A 12,875-nucleotide genomic window follows, 5' to 3' on the forward strand; every position below is an offset into this window, starting at 1 on the left:
ATACGAGATGGAACTGTTGAGTTGATTGGGGCTTGAACAGAGGATCAGCGCGTGTGCGCACACACACACGCGCACATATTTCGGCCATGCTCTTGGCTCTGTGAACACTCGACTAAGCAGCCCCTGGGGCTTGAAAAAACACACACACACACACACACACACACACTTGGGTCAAAACTGAGAAGGGGGTCCCTGTGGGACACCCAAAAAATACACATCCGCAAAGGCTCTACACACCAACCCCGGGCTTCTTGAAACGGCCTCTTGAATGTATTTGAACAGTCTGTCCTTCATCTTCAAGAGCGATCGCCATAGCCACCAAGCAAAAGTCGCCGTCAAGAGCTCCAGATCGCCATAGCCAGAAAAGGCTCCCTTGCTCTCCGAGCACCATGCCGCGTCTTTTCCCCTTTGCCTTCCTCCTCGTCCTTCTCTTTGCCCCTTCCTCCTTTGCCTCTGACCTTTCCATCCACCTCCCTTCCTCCTGTGATGCCTCCGTCGCCCATTGTCGCCTCTCCTCCAACCTCCTCTTCGACTCCCACTTCACCCGCCGTGTCCTCGCCGCTGCCTCCACTTACATCAGCTATGGCGCCTTGACCGCTGACCGTGTGCCCTGCTCCGCTGCCGGCCGCTCTTACTACAACTGCGCTGGATCCGGAGTCGCCAACCCTTACACGCGCGGCTGCAGCAAGATCACCCGGTGTGCTCGGGATAGTTAGCGCGCGCGCGCCCCCCCCATGCTGACAGGTGACCCTTTGCGACAATGCAGCTTGAAGAAGCAGTTTCAAAAATGGATCGTTGTTTGTTTTTCTGCTGCTTGAACCAGCTCTTTGTTGCTATGTGAACATTTTCCCCATCATAGCTCTCAGTTCCTAGCGTTGCCTGTAAAGTGTGCCGGTGACCTCGATTATCGCATGCCTCATATATCTCAAGGTGCCCTTCCTTCTTTATGAAAGTTTGAGTACACCTGATCTGTGACTGTTTGTGTGGCCGCAGATGCTTAAGGTGTCTATCAAACCGAGTTTGCCGCCTTCTTTGTGGTTTTAAATATGGCCATATTTATCAGCTTTATTAGTTTGTCGATTTACACTTCTTCTCGGGTCATAAGGATTTCATTGCATCATTTTCTGTTGGCACCTAAACACATTTCTTTTAAATTGCTTTCACTCTGAATAACTGTCTCCCTGAACTTGAGCATCTATATGTGGAAGAAAGGTATGTATCATGTTGAGAAAGCTCCTTGTGGTTGGTACACACGGACAAGTATTTTCAAAATATTGGTTTTATGGGAGTAATGCTAATTCCAACTTTGACCTCAAGAAGATTTCATGATATGGATAAGATAGTGACTACATGTAGCCAAAGCATCTCAAGCCATGGTTTCAAGTAGAAGGGTTTGGAATGCTATGCATTGTCTTGGGAAGAGAGAGGAATTATAATCATAACGCAAGGCAAGTAAAATAGTAAGCCTTAAGCCACCATAATGAATCCCACAACAACTTGCCTACACATGAGGACAATGAAGAGGTGGAAGGTAAATTATTTCAACGATTAGGGGAAGCTTGACATACTTGAGGCAATTACCTCATAAGCATTTAGTGTAGTAAGTTGATCCAAATAAGATGGCTCAAGATACTTAAGATAATTATGACACATGAGGACAAGAGGTGGATGACAAAAATATTTCAACGATGAGGGACAGCTTGAAATACTCAAGGCAATTATCTCATAGATGGCTAGAGGTACTTTAGATAAATTATGAGATTTGGCACTGTTGACTAACTTGCAGATAATAGCTTAGAGAGCAATAGCAAGCAATTTCCAATTGTATGAATTTTTATAGATTTGGAGAAAAAAGATACATCCACTACTATGTGCAAGGCAATATGGCTCATACATTACTTGAGGGGTTGAGAGTTAAACAGTAGCTATTGAAATAGTAAGGCATGCCTGCACCAAAGATACTGAAATGCATTACCATTTTCTATGATAGAAGATATCAACTCCAGAGATTGATCTAGTTTCTGTTGAAAAAGGCAGCACTTGCCTGTGAACCCCGTCAATGGGCATTTGAGTATGGTGTTATGATGCCCTTATTTGGGCAGACTCCAGGGCTGGAGAGCGTCCTTTTTTGATTTGTTTTTAGAGATGTGAGGCCTTATGCCTAGGTGCAGCAATGGCTGCTGGAGGCTACAGTACAGTAGCCCCCACTGGCAGGGAACTGATTCTGCAGTAGTGCCTTTTACAGGCAAGAGATGAGGCTGGTCAGCAGCAAACTGGTTGGCTAACTTATGGTTTGCAGGACAGGTTGGCCAAACGCTTATTGGGTTGGCCTGGAACAGGGCTGGTCGGCCAATTTGGGGGCTTTTCCAGCCCCTATAAATAGTCAGTTCTGTTTTTCTATGTGTTGTCTGAGTTGATTGTTGAGTTAAACTTGAGTAGTGCATTGTGTGTGAGCTGAAAACAAAAAGCGGGGAGCTGAATAGCCCGTTTTTCTTTTGCTAAGTATGTCTTCCTTTTGTTTTTCATAAAAGTTTTTGTTTACCTGTTTTTTCTTCTCTTTCATTTTCTCTTTTATTTTCTTTGTAGATTTTTGATCTTTAGAACAACAAAAATTCTAAATTTGTATGATTGGACTTATTCTAGTCTTACAAAGGTACATTGTGTGTGAGCTTTCTACCTTGTTCTTTCTCTCTACATTTCTACATGATGTCAGAGCCCAAGGTGTTCATGTAGCACTCTGTTCAGCCAGCTTCTGAGAGGCAGCTTCTCTCTTCTCTATTCTTCTCTATCTTGGAGCAATTTTTTTTCCTTATGGCATTGTCTCTTGCAGGTCTAAACTTCATAGAAGCAAGCAAGCTTGTCAGAACAAACTATCCTTTGTGGAAGTTCAAGGTAAGGACTGAGCTCATAGCGAGGAAGCTATGGAAGGTGGTGATTGGTGAGGAGAAGTCTCTTGCTGCTAAAGAAAAAGATCCTCAAATATGAAGACAAAAATGATAGTGAGACCGTAGATTGGAGGAGAAGGATGCACAAGCATTGGTTTGCATTGGGGATATTGGTAGCAAATAGTGTGATACCACTTATCCAGATAGCTGCCATCCTTGCAAAGGCGTGTGTGACGGAGGTCAAAGAGTTTGAGATCAGTTGGTTGTAGTCTATCCCCTAAGGTGGATTCTCAATAGTTACTTGTAATGCTACTAAATCTGTTGGAAGTATAGCCCTATGGGGCTCTTGGTGTGGTTGAAACCCCCTTGTGGTGCCTGATGGAAATATGCATGGTTAATGGAAAATGAGGGGCTAAAGGCCCTTAGTATGCGCATTGGACACGTGGATATGCTAAAGTGACATATGAGCTACCTTGAATATAAAGAGGGTTTGAGACCCTCCCCACTATCCCAATTGGCTCTTTTTGGGTAGTGGGGAGGCTTGTGTGGCTAGGAGGCGGGGGAGAGGGATCCCTTGTACTTGGTGCTCCTTAAGTTGCTTCATGGCGGCAACTAGCAGGGACTGACGGATTCCAACACTATCAACTTCCTTGTACTTATGAAAGTTTTGGCACGATGCTCACCACTCACATTTGAGGAAGTGAGCACTTTGTTGGTTCAAGAAGACATAGAAAATTGTACTAAGGGGCGATGAAGTTGCATTGGTGGCCCAAGGGGAAGGGCAATTTCTCAAAGAACAAGACCAACTGTGGAAATCCCACAAGGGTTTCTACTTCAAAGAACGGGCAGAAGGACAAGATGTAAACGAACGTGCTTCTAATGTTAGAAGCTTGGGCATTATGCCAAGGATTGTCTGAAGAAGCAAGCAGACCAACACAAAGAAGTCAGAGTCTACTTTGGCAAAGCTAAAGAAGAATCAAAGAAGCAAGTGAAGGTGTTTCTATAGTTAGAAGCATGGGCATAATGCCAAGGAATGTCTAAAGAAGCAAGCAGACAACGCAAAGGAGTCGGAGTCTACTTTGGCAAAGCCTTCTCCTTTAGTGCACCTTTGAAGTGCCGATGGAAACTCAGTACAAAGACCTTTGTATAAATAGATGCACAAGTATGTGTGGGTGCGTGGATTTGTAAGTGTGAGAGCATATACTTATACTATGGTCTACACCCATTGTTGGGTGATGATCACGTCAGTGTGAATGTCATAGTAGCTAGTCTTTGGTATGCCTGGAGTTGAGGATGAGTTTGGGCATGTTCCCCTCTCTCTCTCTCTCTCTCTCTCTCTCTCTCTCTCTCTCTCTCTCTCTGTGCATGCACGCACATTGCAGAGGACGATTTACTCTTTGCAAAGGTCCATTAGGTGGCATGTGTATGTACTGCAGAGTACCCATGGTACATTGACAGTGGAGCTACTCACCACCGTGCCCAACACAAGGACTGATTCTGCAATTTGAACACGTATCTCGTGAGTTGGCTGTCACCATCGGTGATGATTCGAAGTGTTTGGTAAAGGGAAACTATTCTTCGTTTTCTTCGTTTCTCTACTCATGATGGTGTGCGTATTATTGTATCTAATGTCAATCATGTGCCCGCTCTTGCAAAGAATCTACTTCGGGTTGCTATTATGACCAAGAACACCATCAAGTTGGAGTTTGATGACAAGCAGTCCTTGGTAAGAAATTGCTATAGCAATGATATAGTGGCTCTAGGGATTGAAAACGATAGTTTGTATCTCATAAATGCATTCTTTATTTGTGATCATAATTGAATGACAAGCGCTTTGGGCATGTACTATTGACTAAGTTGGGAGAGATGCATCATAAGAATATGGTGATTGGACTTCCCAACCTTTCTCCGTGTTCTTCCATTTGCATAGCTTGCCTTGAGGTAAAGCAACATTGGGAACCCTTTCCACAAAGCTAGAAGAGGAGTACTATACTCTTAGAGTGGGCTCACTCTGACTTGTGTGGGCACTTGTTTATTTTCTCACATTTATAGATGATTATAGTTTGAAGGTGTGGGTGTGCTTTATAAAAGAGAAATTGTATGCTTTTGGGAGGTTGAAATAGTAGTTGGCAAAGGTGGAGCGTTAGAGAAAGAGCCGACTGAAGATTCTTCGAATTGACATAGGTGGAGAGTATGTTGATAACATCTTTCTACAAGATAGATCACAATTGGTTACTCTAATAAAATGGTGTAGCGGAGTGCAAGGACAGAGTCATTGTGGAGATGGCGAGAGGGAGACAAAGAACCCAACAAGGATTTACAAGGCTGAGGTCGCAAAATGAAGAAGAGCACTCGAGTGAGTTACGTTAGAGGAAGCTTATTCAGGTAAAAAGCCTTTTGTTGAGCATTTTCATGTTTTTTGTTCTAAAGCACATGCTCATATTCCCGATCGGATAGGGGGAAGTTGGATTCAAATTGCTGTATGATCTTGTTATGAAGATGATCGTGGTAAGCAAAGATGTCTTCATCCAGGAGGGGCCCACAACAACACTCCTTGATATTCCAAAGTCCAAGTCAAAAGACAAAGGCAAGGGTTTCTAAGCACCCTTCTCTCCATATATAGAGAGGGACTCACAGGATGCTCTAGTTATTTCTAGTCCACCTTCCTCCCAAACTTTGCCCAATGGTATCTCTAGAGAGTGCAGAAATCCAAAGTGAGAGTCTATTGATCATGGTATGAGGCGTTCTCAACACATTCAGAATCAAACCCAGGCACATGTTGAATACATAGCTCTGGTATCACATGATGTGGAGCCTCGCACTTTAGAGGAGACAGCTGGCACCTTGCATGGATGGTAGCCAATGGAGTCGGAGATTGACTCCATTAAGTGAAATCAGACTTGGAACCTTGATGAACGACTACCGAAGTGGAAGCTCATAGGCACAAGTGGATCTTTAAGGTGTGCAGCACTTTGGATAAATACAAGCCATGTTTGTGGCAAATGTGTATGCTCAAGCTGAGGGGCTAGATTATGATGAGACTTTTGCTCCTACATCCCACATAACAACCATTTGAATGGTGTTGTCCTTAGAAACTCATTGGATGGCCTCTATTGCAGATGGACGTGAAGTACACATTTTTCAATGAGGAGATACAATAGGAGGTATATGTCGAGCAGCCTCCAAGCTTTGAAGTTCAGGGGAAGCGGTTGGTGTGCAGGTTGAAGCGTATACAAGTGCTAGGTATCATAGGATTTATTAGTTCTTCACTATTGGACTCATTCAGATTTGTCAGACGTCAGCCTTTACATAATGGTACGAGATGGTCTTATCACCTTTGGGGATTATCGTAGTGAGATAAGAGATACATAGGTCATGCTTCAAGATGAGTTTGAGATGATAGACCTAGGAGAGCTTCATTACTTTTTTGGAAAGGAGATTCAGACGATGGCTGGTGGGATCTTTCTTAGCTAGCACTAGTATTTCTTGGAGCTTTTGCATGAGAGTGCAGTCAGACAGTTAGACCGATGGATCCAGGGAGCAAACTCTCCGGACATAAAAGAAGCGTTTATCCTTGAAAGACTGCCGGAAAACTCAGCAGTGGTTTCTCTTGAATCTTTGAGCTAGTGCAGCACATTGTACAGGTTTCGGGAAGTGTGCTAACATCAACAAATAGTATGCAGTCAATGTTTGTTTTACTGCCTCAGTCTCTGGGTTTTATGTATAAAGGCATAGCTAGACAGTGCCTCTGAGTAGTATTTAGTTGCGAAAAGTCATGAACAAATGCCTTTTTAATTCGCCAACAAATAGTATGCAGTCAATGGTATTTGTTTATGTTTTCCTACCTCAGTTTTTTTTGTTAATGTATAAAGGCATAGTTGGACATTGCCTCTGTGTAGTATTTAGTTCACATCTTCTCACATGAAAGTTTTTGAGATAAATATTGTTTGCTATGGTCTTTTCTAGTAACTTTACTAATATATCTGTCATTTTTTGTGCAGTGGCAAGGTCATTTGGAGCATTTAAAATCTTTCCTTGAATAAGCTCTTCACAGTTTGGAACACTGGATTGCAATTGTGAAAGTTTAATTAACTAGCCATTTGTAAAATTTTTCAGACTGTATTGGTGCAGTGTATCATGGAATTATCAGTGGTGCACTCAACTGAGTTAGTGATTTAATGTTTGCCCTGCCTAAGTGTATTTTTCGTGTGTTGATTGATTTGCAAATATGAAATAGCATGGAGTTAGTTCATGGAACTCTCTAGATCATTGTAATTTGCTTTCTGGATCTTTCTGTGCTGTGTATCATGGCATAATAATATTTTCTTAATTATCTAAGATATTTTAAGTTTGCATTTAGATCCTTGATTAAAAGATGTTGATTGGTGTAACAGAGTTCAAGGCAAGTTTCTGAAATGAAGTAGAGTCCAGGATTAAATGCATTTTTACCTCTGTTTGTTTTACTAGTTGATCGCCCATTGTGCATTGGGCACTTGCACTCTTGCCCACCCACATGACTATACACCTACACACAGGCTTGAACCAAACACCGCGTCTGCCTTCTCTTCTTGGGCAAGATTGGTGTGTATTGCTTAATTGAGTGAGCAGTTCAGTAAGTGCTAGGTAACAAGCGTTAATGAACGGGGGAACATTAACGTGGGAAATCTTAACACTAGTTAAAATATAAATATAAGCCAAAAAATTTATAGAAGCAAAGACGGTAAAGTACTTGAATATGTGGTTTGGATGGCTTTCATATTTAGAATGAACTTTCTAGGATGACTAATTGATGAATTGTCATTTATGGCTACATTTGTCTTTGATGGATGATGAGTGAGATAGGTTTAAAAGAGAAGTATTGATTGTAAAAGAGTTTTTGGCTTGACGAGAGGTAGGTCTTAGTGAAGACTATTCCCAAGAAGAGAAAAATCGTCATTTTTTGATTTTCAGAAAATCATGAGTTATTTTATGATCCACTAACTATTTTCTTGTCTACAAATCCTAAGTATTTTTAGACATTCTCTCTCTCTCTTCATCATCTCTTCACCATCTCTCCACCCTCTTTTTAGAGCTGCAAACCCAATTCATCTTCTTTGGGATTTTAGATTTTGGTTAGGCCTTATGAATGATTTATTATCATTCACCTTGTTTTGCTTATGCCACCATCTTATTTAGCATCCAAACAGAGTTTCCCAAGCATGGAAAAGTCATCGAAGTTGCCACATCCTTGAAATTCCCACCTACATTTACAATGGCTCCTATCTACATCAATGGAAAAGTAAATGGGGCATAATCATCACATTCTTATTTACTAGTATTAGAGCCTTGTGAATGGGAGGTGCTACTATGATGCCCTCTATGAAGGCTATGTGGGCTGTTAGTGCATGATTGCTTGGGTCTCTCTTGCTCTTCTTCCATCTTTGGAATGATGGCCCATGCTAGTGCCAAGTTTTTATGATGAGTGCACTAGGTCCACTAGGTGTATACGCACAACGATCACTCCCACTGCTTGCACTCACTCGTTGCCATATATAGAACAAAGGCATGTGGAATTTATATGTATCTAAAAGAAAGAGACATGAAATTCTCAAAGTTCCACTAAACTGAAAGAAAATCTAAAAATTCATTTAGATGCTGAACTTCCTTATAAGAGACTCATGATTATTGAAAAAATGAGAATTGCCTTCTAATAGATTCATGAGATGCTAAACTTCTTTACAAGACTCATGATTATGAATTGGAAAAAAATGGAAGCTAATACCTTGAAAGATTAGGGGAGGTATGGAAGAAGAGACATAGAGGGAGGAATGTTCTTTGAGAGAAAGGGGATAAGGGGATAAGAAAAAGGTAGAGAAAGAGGAAATGGGAGAGGACAAATTTTTTGGATTTACCTTTATGAAATATTTAGTAAGATAAAATCTCAACAAAATAGAGAAACATTAACAAACCATGTACAACATGAAAGAAAGCACAACTCCTCTCAATATTGAGCGATTTGTCATGTAGCAAATGACTCAACATGTGCCTCCAAACAAATTAGAAAGCTTGCTATGGGAATTGAGAGGATATTAACCATGCTAGGATATGCACATTTATCAAGACTACTTGAAAACCCGAAACCATAAAAAAGAGGTGATTTGAAAGTAGCAAGAGAGCCACATCTTGTCAACCCCACCTTTTACCATAGAAAGATAGCCATGAACTACTTGAAGAAAACCTTCGGCAAGCATCAACCAAAATTCGAAGCTATTAAAGATTGTATAGAGAAGTGGGGAAATCCCATTTGGAATTGGGTGTCAAGGCTAAATTCATGGATTAGCTTGTTTGTCTTTGTCACCTTATTTGTCACATATAATCTCTCTTGTTTCATTTCTTCTTACATATTTGTCAAGACTGTCTTACAATCTAGTGTTCCATGTGTATACAAAAGCACGTGACAAGACGAGATTGCATGCATGAGAATTTTGATATGCATATGACAACAATATCATAGTGTTCCTCCAAAGTTGAGGGATCGAGTATAAATATTTTTTTGGGAAGTGCAGAAATATTGTTACTTATATTGATATCAAAAGGATTTTAACACTAATTTCCAACCTCATAAGGAGGAAACCAAGAAAAATCTAAAAAGGCAAGGTCTATTACCATTACAACTTTCTATAGATAGAGAAAACAAAAGCATCACAACCATTGCAGAGTAGAGAAATATCTTGATAGGTACATCATATACCAAAAGTTTGGATTGATTCCTCCTTGACCTATGTAGCAACAAGGGAAGGGGAGACGAGGCATCATTTTCCTTTGGCATTTGCAAGCATGTGCATCCATATCACTTTGAAGCTCTACTCATGGGTCTCATAGTAGCTCATGATAGCTTCATCAAGGTGCTTTTGTTCATGTCCCACCAAGAAATGAAGAGCACTTCAATATTAACAACTTGGTTGAACTAAAAACTATTTCTAATAGTCCAAATGTACCAAAGGACATGGGATTTTATCTGCAACCAAATATCCTGTTTAACTTTTAGGGCATCACCTAGAAAAATTGGTTTCCATTTTATAGGTTTCCCTATGTGAAATTGCATTAGTTTCAGGACTCTTCTGGCATGAGGGCAGGCTACAAAAACATGCAATATGTTCTCTATAAACCTTGGGCACCTCTTATAGTTCCCATCTCCTTTCCAATGACAAGACCTCTGACATTTTGTCCATATAGCTATATGCAAGATGAGCCAGAGAAGTGTGGAAATCTTTTCAAGAATGGCCTTAGTCAAAGATTTTAAAAAACTTGAATTTCTACCAGGAGCTGCTATCATAGATGTGGGGATGGGGAAAAAATGGGAGATTCCAATTCAACAAAACTCCATCTTGTAAACTAGGAAGGCCTACATTGATCCAGATTCCACAAAAACTGGGAACGTCATAATCCATTTTTTTATACTGTGCTTTAATTACCCAGGAGCCTGATAATTTCTTTGTAGCCTATTCAATGTCAACTACACCTAAGCCACCTTCCTTATTTGGTTTTGTGAAGAAAGCCCATGTCACCTTTAAAACCCTTGTGTCTCCTCCCTATAGAATGGATCTATAGAGCCTACTAAATTTGCCTAGTCTAGATTTAGAAGGAGCCCAATTGAGGAGATAAAAGATGGGATATGGGAAGATGTAATTATTTAGCACTATTCCAAGGCTTGGTATTCCCTCCACTTGGCCAACTTTTCTTAAATTTGTGACGAAACTAGTCCCACCTTTGTTTCATAGTGATATCAAACCCCCTTGGAATACCAAGGACTATGAAAATTGTACCCTTATTGATTTTGTGGCAACCCAAGTTATTATTAACACTGGCTCCTCACCTCTTAGGGTGGCATACCCTATTTTTGAGTTCTTGATGATAGAACCAAAGGCCTTACAAAAAGTATCGAGGCACTTCGCTACTCTTTGAATGTCCTGTATATTGTTTCTAGGGGTTAGATTTGTGGTATCTGGAAACTCTTGGTTCAGTAATTGCTTTCTTGAAGGAAGTTTAATCCCTCTGATGGCACCTTTCTCCACTTTTTGTGAAGAAGCGACCACAAGGAGTCACTAGCTATAGCATAAAGAAGAGGGCAAGAAGAAGGGCCAAGGGATAGCCCTATTTGATAGACATTTTCAGAGGAAAGGATTGAATCATCTCACCATTTATACACACTTTTATAGTGGCATTGGTGAGAAGAAGCTTGCAATAAGAGACAAAAAGGTGTCCTAGTCCCATATCCTGCAGAGATTAGATGAGAAAGTCCCACTCTAGCCTATCATAGGCCTTGTTAAAGTCCGCTTTTAGGAAATGAATGTCCTGTCTTATTTCTTTGGCATACTCACAACCCTCCCAAATGTTGACAATTACTTTAATAAGGTGCCTTCCCTTTATGAAGCCTTTTTGTTCTCAGAGGATCCAAGTGTCCAACCTTTTTAATATCCTAATGGCTAGGGTCTCCAATTCTTGAGTTCATCCACTTCCTGAGTTTTGTCTAATTCCTTAGTTTCTCCTTGCTACCCTCCTTTGGAATAAGCTTTATAATACCCACATTCACATGGAGGGGAAGAGAATGATTGTCAATACTCTCTTGCCACACCAATAGGAGGAAAGGGCCCACAAGCTCCCAAAATGTCTTATAAAATTTAATTAGAAGTCCATCTTCCCTTGGGACCTTCCCATCTACCATCACATCTAAAACCCCTTTGAGTTATCTTAAGTTAATGGACTTTCCATAAAGAATTGTCAAATTGTTTACTCTCTTACTTCATGACACATGTCTCTTGCTCTCTTTATTGCATCATTTGGGACAATGGAGGTGGAGAGAAGAGTAATGTTGTTGTATCATCCACATGTGGTCTTCAGAACTAGTAGCAAGAGTTGCAATCACTCTTTATGCGATGAGTAATTTCCTCATTACCTCTCTTTCTTCTAATGAGCTTAAAGGTTTCCTTTGAGCGCTTGTCTATTTACCAGCCCACCATTCTCTATAGTTTACCTTGGTCTCATTCTGCCTACTCTGCTCTTGACACATGAGATCCCCCTTGTTGCCTTAATGAGCTCCTCCTGGGCTCTAATAGACCCTTGTCTGGCCAATAGTTATAGTTTGACTTTTGTGATGTGTATCTGATCCATTACCTTGGCCCTTATTTTTGCTCTTCCTTTTTTGGTAGTTTTGAGAATTCTCTGCATTCTATCACTTATCCTCCATTAGGATATTGATGCTGGCTTGGGAGTAGAAAAATGCCTTTCAAGCTGCAGTAATTTGAGTTTGCACACTCTTCATTATTAGTAGCAGCTTAGGGACTTTTTGAACCAGGAAGGGGTTTTTTTCCTAGTCTCAAATCACAAAATAGGAGGCTAGTTTATAATCTAACAGTATAAGAGAGGAGTAAATCTTCCCTGCTAAAGTGATTGCCCTACTCATCAAATCTTAAGACATGTAGATTCTATCAAGCCTAGCCTCTCTCTATTGTTACCAAAAAGGCTATTGATCCAAGTGAAATCCCTTTGGGTAGAAGAATCCACGAGTTGGAGAGCGTCCTTGCAATCCTCCCAAGCATGAAGTTCTGCCCCCTTGCGGACAAAACCTCTACATAACCATCTGTTAGCTCTATCCTCAACCATATTAAAGTGTCCCCAAAATTGTTGCCCCCACGCTCTGCTAAAGAGTCCCAAGTAAGAATTCCACTTTGGGACCCACTAGGGAAATAAATAGATTTGTCCCCTTCACTTCACAATGCAAAGAAGCCCATCTATGTTGATCTCACACTGCTCTTGCCTAATGCCCTCTTTGTAGTGAGATAGCACTCCTAAGGCGGTGCTCCCTCTTCCTTCCTCATTCTTGGTATAGAATCAAATCCTCCTTCTATCAACTGCCTAGCTTCCACAATGGAGTCGGTGACCTTGACTTCCTGCATTGCCAAAAAAGTGGTTGAACGAGCTTTGGCTCTTAGTTAGTGAGCCAACTCTTCG

At 41.0% G+C, this 12,875-nt stretch overlaps 1 pseudogene across 1 annotated transcript; it reads left to right on the forward strand.

Moving 5' to 3' along the window:
* The first annotated feature begins 236 nt into the window (after window positions 1–236).
* Window positions 237–7,190, forward strand: LOC147902955 (protein RALF-like 33 pseudogene; annotated as a pseudogene). Its single transcript, XR_015540882.1, has 2 exons — window positions 237–744; window positions 6,887–7,190. The product of XR_015540882.1 is annotated as a protein RALF-like 33 pseudogene (transcript).
* Window positions 7,191–12,875: the final 5,685 nt, after the last annotated feature.

Source organism: Dipteris shenzhenensis, chromosome 4 (assembly GCF_047967505.1).
Source record: "Dipteris shenzhenensis isolate YYH24624 ecotype China chromosome 4, Dip_SZ_1.0, whole genome shotgun sequence".
NCBI lineage: Eukaryota > Viridiplantae > Streptophyta > Polypodiopsida > Gleicheniales > Dipteridaceae > Dipteris > Dipteris shenzhenensis.